The sequence below is a fragment of the Oryctolagus cuniculus genome, chromosome 2 (assembly GCF_964237555.1).
Source record: "Oryctolagus cuniculus chromosome 2, mOryCun1.1, whole genome shotgun sequence".
NCBI lineage: Eukaryota > Metazoa > Chordata > Mammalia > Lagomorpha > Leporidae > Oryctolagus > Oryctolagus cuniculus.
The window spans coordinates 6,691,089-6,699,781 of NC_091433.1; the positions used below are offsets into that span (position 1 = coordinate 6,691,089).

At 43.8% G+C, this 8,693-nt stretch overlaps 1 long non-coding RNA gene across 1 annotated transcript; it reads left to right on the forward strand.

Annotated features, from left to right (window-relative positions):
- Positions 1–1,463: 1,463 nt before the first annotated feature.
- LOC127490357 (uncharacterized) lies at positions 1,464–3,762 on the forward strand. Its single transcript, XR_007918337.2, has 3 exons — positions 1,464–1,616; positions 2,278–2,386; positions 3,246–3,762. It is a non-coding gene; the product is annotated as an uncharacterized lncRNA (long non-coding RNA).
- The last annotated feature ends 4,931 nt before the right edge of the window (positions 3,763–8,693 follow it).

Genomic DNA, 8,693 nt, shown 5'->3' on the forward strand with positions numbered 1-8,693 from the left:
GCCTTCTAAGTGGACAAAGCTTTCACACTCATTACTTTGTTAGTCTTATTTAAACTTCACATCATCTCTATGAATTCAATACAAGCATTTCTAATTCACAGAAAAAAGAAACTGACATGTTCAGGTAACACAGGGACAGTGATACGAGTCAATGCTTCTTGTATCATCTCTCTCCACATTCATTTCTCCCTCCCTCAGCATGTGAACACATGGACAAACACATGTATGCACACATAAATACACATACCTGCACATGCACACACATGGGCATACGTGTGTAAGCATGTAGGCATGTACATGTATGTTCATACTAATTGCAAATTTGTTGTAGGAATAACGACAATTTTTGTAATTCTTAAACTCACCATGTCCTGCCTCTTCTGTACATCTGCCCTCACTTCCTCTTCTTCGAGTTAGTCTTCTCTGACCAACAGAACTTTCCATGCCCATTATCATAGTTCTACCATTTAGGGTTTTTTTTTTTTTTTTTTTTGCAAAATTCAAACACAATTTTAACTATTCTATGAGACAGACCCTGGGTCTTTCCTGGATTCAGGCATTGCTGAATACAAGGGCTCCAATGATGTTGTGTTTCTTCTCTTTCTCCTACTCCCTCTGGGCATTGTATCCAAAGTCAGACAAGCTCCCTCTGGTTAGGAGATCTGATAACTCAAGGTCCTAGTTTCCCACCTCTCCCAATTTGTCACCCTGGAGGAAAGTCAGTGGATTCAGGAGAAAAGCAATGTACTCCTGTGTAACTCATATTCCAGCCTGCGCTGTTTATCTGCTTTATCTGTGAACATTGGGGATAGGGGTGGCTTAGATCCACCTGAACTTCACGAACTGATTACATTTAGCCCTCCTCCCCAAATGTGAGGCAAACATATATGCCCACAGCAAACTGTATTCCACTTTTAAAAAAGATTTATTTATTTTGAAAGAGTTACAGAGAGAGAGAGACAAAGAGAGACAGAGACACAGAGAGAGCCAGTTTCATGCCCCAGATGGCCACAGTGCCCTGGTCTAGACCAAGTCAAAGCCAGGAACCAGGAGCCAGGAGCTTCATTGGGTCTCTCACGTGAGTGCAGGGCCCAAACACTTGGATCATATTGTTCTGTCTTTTCCAGAGCATTAACAGGGAGGGAGCTGTATCAGAGATGGAACAATTGGGACATGAACTGGTGTCTACGTGGGATGCCAGCTTTGCAGGCAGCGGCTTTACCCATTATGCCACCATGTCAGTGCCAATTCCACAAATTTGTAATTTTCTTTTTTATATTTCTCTAACAAGTTCTGTGTTGTTTTATTATAAAAAATACAATATTGCTATCTAAGATATTCCAAATATCTGACATACAGTAGAAACAATAAATCTTTCAAATAAATTAACTAAACCAATTTTGATGATGTAACAAGTGACCTTATTATTAATGTTATGAAATCCCTGTGTTATGCTGAAATACTAGGAAAAGGTCCTCAAGTCTGCCTTGATCCAGTTGCCAGACCAACTTCAAGTCTCCTGCTTGCTTTGCAAGTGACCTGATGAGCATGATCAGGTCCACAGGAGAGACCGGCTTTGTGTAGCTGGCTCACATGAGCTCCAGGTGCTGATCCAGGTGGGCTTCCTTAAACTATCTCCTTCTGAAAGCTAACGTCATTCTCTGACCCAGTGGGTCTGTCCTGGTCTCTGAGTATTAGGAGAGAAGACTAGAGGAAAAAAGAAGACAAAAAATGATGAGAACAAGAGAGCAGTGTGTGTCATTTGTAGTTTATAAAGAAATTTTCTCTGAACAGTCTAATATTTACCCTGAATATTGTGATTTTGCGATCACTCTACAGAAGGGAGAACTAGGACTAGTCCACCTTATTACTAGTCCAGGTCATGCTCTGGCAGGTGATTTTGCCTCCGGTCACAGTTAGCCAAGGAAATTTCTGCAGAAGATTTGGAAAGAAGTTTTCTTTCTCTCTCTCTCTCTTTTTTTTTTTTTTTTTTCGATTTTAGGAAAATGGCTCACACTTTACCACAGGCATGTGGTGAAGTAGACATTCTTTACTTAAGATCATGGAACTGAGGTACAGAGAGCATTAAGTGCCTTGTGCCAGAGACAGACCACGCTCCAACCTTAGCTTTGAATTACTCCTTGAGTTCCTAACTTGATTTTCTGCATCACAATGCCTCGGTCTGGGTACTTGGTTCTGGACCCTTCACCCTTCCCCAGATAGCCCGCCACTCCTGCTCACTGCGTATCATTCCTGTGTTACCCTTTCTCCCTTCAGGAATGCATCTTAATGATGTGGAGGTTACCTTGGATGTAGAAGCAGAGTGACTGGCACATGCCCCAGCCTCCCCAGGATGACTTACTTGGAGGCTCACTGAGCTCATCAGGTGTGTATCACAAGGGTACATATCCATGCCAATAAGACTCAGCTAGCCACAGCTGAGCCCTGAGTGGCCTCATGTCCTTTAGATCTGGAAGCATTTGGTCAGTGATTGGCTCTCCCTGGAGGAGTCCTGAGCAGAACCCTGGATACTCCTCATGACTCACCATGAGGAGTAGATCTCTTGGAAGTAAACAGTTTCTGAGTGTGGGGAGCAACCCGGACTAGACTAAGTTACTGGAATTAAGACTTATTCTATGCATCTGCTCTCCCACAATATGGCGCTGGGAGAGGAGAAAACAGCTTCTACGCAGCTGCCTCTTGCCAACTTGAGTGATGACCTCCAGGAGCTGATCCTGCTCCTGATTGGAGGAGAGCAGCATACTCGGCATGTGGGCAGCCGAGTTGGGATTGGCAGAAGAGGACTATAAGGGAGGAGAGAGACAGCATGCACCAGGAACATCTAAGGGGAACATCTATCTGAAGGAACACCTGTGCAGCCCCCGAGAGAGCCGGCCGGCGGTGTGCCGCTCCCCCGCGGAAGTGGGGAAAAGTGGCAGGGGGAACCGCCCTTCCACGGAGGTGGAAGGGACGGTAGCCAACCCGGGAAGAACCAGCAGCAGACCCAGGGAGGGCCGAACAGACGAAAGAACAGCGCAGGGTTCTGTGTCGTTCCTCCACGAAGAGGGGGAGCGACACTGAGCACAAAACGAAATTGGAAAAGCAGCCACTACAATGCATGCTGAACATACAAACTGAAGCAAATTTAATACACTTACTAAGCTCTTTTACCTATTGATGGCAGAGCTGGGTTTGAACCTAGTCCTTTTTAACACCTACATCTCTACTTTTTCCTGGTCTTACAGTCTATCACACCGAGGACTTGGAGGAAGCACGCCACACATAGAAGCCAGGCTGTTGGACTTGTTTAACAACCTTGTGTGACCCAAAAAGCATTGGTTGGCTACCCATGCCGTGTGAAGCCCTGTCTGTCTCATGGGGTGAGGGCAGGGGAAGTGGGTGATTTATACCACTATTGTTCCTCCACACCACACTGGGATATTTGTAGATATTATTCCCCACATTAAGAACAATGTGAGCTATTTTTCTGTGAACTGCCTGGTTGACCCTGCAGTCAGTAATTTCCTGACACTCAAACCCATTCAGGCAAGCCCCAGGTGGCCTTGGGCTAGAAGGACAGATGCCTGGCTGCTTGGATTCATGTCCTTCCAAGCAGGAATTGTGAGAGTGCAGGCGCCAAGAATTGAGGAAGAGGGAAAAAAAAAGTCTTGTTCTCATGCTCAATGTGTTTTCCATAGGGTGCTGGCCATACAGTCCATGGGGATATACTGCAAACTGGACCTTGTGCACTGGATGGGGGAGTGGGGCAGACATGGCACAGACCACAAGAGGGTGGAGACAAGGGATCTGACCCTGGTTTGTTTGCAGGAGAGGAGGAGTGGGTTATGGGAAGCACATGTTCACAGAGCTGCATGTATCAGCATGTAAATTTTCAATGGAAATGACATGGAGACGTGGCAGAATCTTGAACAACACCGAAGAAAATATCAAGCTTTTAAGGTCATTTGGAAATTAAACATAAAAACATTGTATGAGATGCTTGTTTCCTCTACTCATCCATAGACAACGTAGGATGCATTGGAAAGCAAGATGAATACCCTGAAATTAGACAGAACTACTTAGTATGACTTGTCATCTGTACTAAACTATGCAGCATAAGCTTCTGGTGCTATTAGAAGGTAGAGGTGAGAGATGGAGTTCAACACAGCTAAAGAAATCAATGAAAGCTTCATGGAAGTGGTGGAACTCAAGGGAAAAGAGAAGGAATCAGAGGACTGTGGTTATAGCAATTTTTCCAACATCCTGTGATATCAAATGATCTTCATAAAACATGTGCACTGTTTTGCTGCGCTTAATGTTGCCACAGTGAGGTGAAATCTGGGTTTCTTAGGGTGTGAATCATAGGTTCTTCATCAAAATCACCTGGGACGCTTGTTTGCAGGAAGTCTTGACTCCCCCTCCAGGCCTACTGAGACCTACTGCTGGGATAAAAGCAGGATTCCATATTTTCCAGAGTTTTCCGGGTGATTCTTGCACACAGTGTAATTGGGAGATAATTCTTTGAGTTGTTACTTGCACATATGCATTCCTCTTTCATACTGTCAGAAACAATGGTTCCGCCATCAGTATTGTAAAGGCCCTGTGGGATGCTCTGATATTCAGTATACTCTGAGACCCACTGGCCTAGGATGGTATGGCATGACACGGTGATTCCATCCCAGGTAACACTGCTGGATAACAATAAGACACTCAATTAAGAGGGGGCATTATGGTACAGCAGGCTAAGCTGCCACTTGGGATGTCTATATCCTGTATCTGAGTGCCTGAGTTTGAGTCCCGCTTCTGCTTCCAATCCGGCTTCCTGGTAATGAACACCAAGAGAGGCAGCAGGTGATAGCTCAGGTACTCAGGCTCCTGTCACCTAATTGGGAGACCTAGATGGAGTTCCAAGCTCCTGGCTTTAGGGACATTTGGGGAGTGAACCAACAAATGAAAGATCCATCGGTCTCAGACTCTTTCTCTCTCTCTTTCTCTCTCACTCCCCCTTGCATTTCAAATAAAAAAAAAACTTAAAGAAAGATACTTGATTATAATTAAATTTCAGATAAACAATATATGCATGCCCATATACATACATGTAGTTATATATTACTATATGAATGTTGTAAGTGTTGCATGGTAAATGCTCATACTAAATAAAGATTATTTGGTGAATCTGGCAACCCTAAGCTCAGATTTTTTAACTATAAAGACAGGCAGAGATAGACAGTGAGAGAGAGAGAGACGGAGAGAAAGGTCTTTCTTTTTCCGTTGGTTCACCCCCCCAAGTGGCTGCTACGGCCAGCGCGCTGCGCCGAACCAAAGCCAGGAGCCAGGTGCTTCCTCCTGGTCTCCCATGTGGGTGCAGGGCCCAAGGACCTGGGCCATCCTCCACTGCATTACCGGGCCACAGCAGAGAGCTGGACTGGAAGAGGAGCAATCTGGACAGAATCTGGCACCCCAACTGGGACTAGAACCCGGGGTGCTGGCGCCATAGGTGGAAGATTAGCCTAGTGAGCTGCGACACCAGCCAAGACAATGCTTCTTAAGTATATGATGTGTCCCTTTCTCAAATAAGGACAATTAACATTTGGGCAGGGTAAACTCCTTACTAAAAACATCACATGGGGCCATCGTTGTGGCTCTGTGAGTTAAGTCACCACCTATCTGGGACACCAGCATCCTATGTCTGAACATTGGCTCAAGTGCCAGCTACCCAGCTTTCTATCCAGCTCCTGGCTAATGTGCCTGGGAAAGCAGGGCAAGATGGCCCAAGTAGATGGGTCCCTACCACCCATATGGGAGACCCAGATGTAGTTCATGGCTTCTAGGGAATGAACAAGTGGATGGAAGATCTCTAACTCTCTTTCCCTTGCTCTCCTTGTCATTCATAAAAAATAAAAATCTCACACAGATTCCTGCCAATAAAAGGAAGTTAATATGGATACACAAATGGTATTAGAAACATCTAGTTCATCTTGGGATGAACATTTATCAGAATGCCTTGGTTTGAGCCCTGGCTCTGCTCCCAACTCCAAGTTCCTGGCAGTGTGCACCCTGGGAAAATACAGGTGCATCTTCAAGTAGTTGTGTCTTTGCCACTCGTATTGGAGACTCCAATTACTTCTCTGACTTCCAGCTTCGGCCTGGCCCAGATGGTTCTAGCAAGTATTTAGGGAGTGAATCAGCAGATGGGAGCTCATTCAGTTTATGTGTTTTTCTCTGTCTCTCTGCCTCTCACATTTTTAAGTGAAAATATCTTGATAAACCATTCCTTACTTCTTATATTAGTTTTGTATTTGCTGTTATAACAAATTATTACACATTTAGTAGTTAAACATTGCACATATTTATTAACATACAGCAATGGGTCAGGAGTCCCACAAGCACTAACTGAGCTGAAGTTAAGGTCTCCCAAGGTTCTGGGGAAGAATTAGTCTCCTTGGCCTTCCTAGTTTCTAAAGGGCACCTGCGTTGGCTCATGACCTCCTGGCAATGTAAGATTTTCTTGAGCATTCTACAATCTTCCTTTCACTCAGCTGAGAAAAATTCTCCTTCTTTAAGGAATAAATTTGGTTCACTTGGATAATCCAAGCTAATCTTCCATTTCAAGACCCTAATTTATTCATGCATTCAAAGCCTCTGTGGTCATGTAAAGAAAAACATTCACAGGACCCATACATTAGGGCATGAATATACTATTTTAGGGGTGGAATGGGGCATTATTCTAGCTACTACATCTCCTAATTTATTTATAAGTTAGATTTAAAAATAAATTCTCTGAAGTCAATAGAATCCTGTATAATGTAACATAAATATCCTCATGTAATACAATATTTCCAAAAACTGCCACTAAATTTTTTAGCAGGATCAGTGGGAACAAGTTGTAAAGTGAAAGCTGAACAATGGTGTTTATTGAACTCATCAACAGACATATTTGGTGCTTCCTCTATGCCAGCACAGGTATAAGCATTTCGACACTCTCTCACCTTATCCTCGTGTGACATCAACATCAACATCACCCCATTCTACAGATGAAGAAGGGGGCCCAATTCCTTAGTTGGAAAGGGTTGGGGCCAAGACTCAGAGCATTTCTAAATTTCTTTTCCCCTTTTCTCATTACATCCAGTGACAAACTGAATTGGTCTCAGGGCCTACTATGCTATGGAATAATGTGTAGAAATTTCTACAACATTCAGTTGGAAAAATGTGAGCCTACATAAATTATTACCATTATTATTTTCAGTTTCATTCTTCAATAAAGATTCAAATAACACAAATATCAAGAGTTGATGCTGCATATCAATAACTATTAGTGTCTAACTTAAATGCAATGAAATTGATGTTTCCATGCTTAACAGCACACTAACTCAGTGAATTGGGTTTTTTATTGACAAATAATAATTGTACATCAAACACATTTTTTTGACACAAGCAGAGTTAGACAGTGAGAGAGAGACAGAGAGAAAGGTCTTTCTTCCGTTGGTTCACCCTCCAAATGGCCACTGTGGCTGGCGCGCTGCACTGATTTGAAGCCAGGAGCCAGGTGCTTCCTCCTGGTCTCCCATGCGGGTACAGCACCCAAGCACTTGGGCCATCCTCCACTGCCATCTTGGGCCACAGCAGAGAGCTGGACTGGAAGAGGAACAACCAGGACAGAACCGGCTTCCCAACGGGGACTTGAACCCCGGGGTACCGGCGCCGCAGGCGAAGGAATAGCCTAGTGAGCTGGGGCGCCGGCTTCAAACACATTTCTTAAAAATTGAATTAAGAGAAATGAGAAGCTGAGGAAATACCAGGTCATAGTTTAATCTAAATGCTTGTGTTAGATTTAGGATTTGGTTTAAGTGAAATACAAATAGTCATCAGGTGAGATAAAGCAGGTTCAACCAACACACAAAGCTAGAGCAGCCCTGGGGGCAATGGTGTGGGTTTTGAGGTCCCAGGTGATTGTAGCAAAGTACAAATGCTTGTAGATTGTGAGATCCTCACCCATAGAGGCTGATGAGCAATGAAACCCAGCTTAAATGTCAACACAATCTACACTGAACAGAACAGCCCAGCAAAACTTTAGTAATGGATTTGGATTCAGGCTTTGCCCTTCCCATCATTTCCCTACCCAAGTGCAATTTACATCTCCAATACCAATTTAAGTTTCTATTTGATGCCGTCCCTGCATTTAGGCAAGTTATCAAAAATCCTTTTTTGAACAGATGTTCCAAATCAAATATGTACTCTTTAACATCATTCTTGTTGGAAAGAAATTGGTGGAATGAAAATGAAAGCAGAAAAACAATACCCCTGGATCAACCTTTTCTCTCCAACTCTTTCTCATCATCACAGAAGCACCTGGAATTCATTCAGATGAAGAAAACCTGCTGAGTCCTATAATTAAAATTAAAGAGCTGCTTTTCTTTCTACTTCACTGCTTAGTTTTTGACTGTGTGGGTTACATTCCATCTGCCCCTCCATATTCACTCTCCACAATTGTCCACCCTGTTAGGTACCAGAAGAGCAATTCTGCCTGGGTGCAGTACATCTAATAGGCTCTTATCTGCTAGCTTCCCATTGGGTTAGGTCACTGTGATGTGCCAGCAAGAAAGTGGAGGCAAAAGGAATGAGAGATGGGGTTTTTATTTCGGGGGTTACCTTAATACCTAGCGGCAGTTCGATAATGGCCATAGCACTCCTCT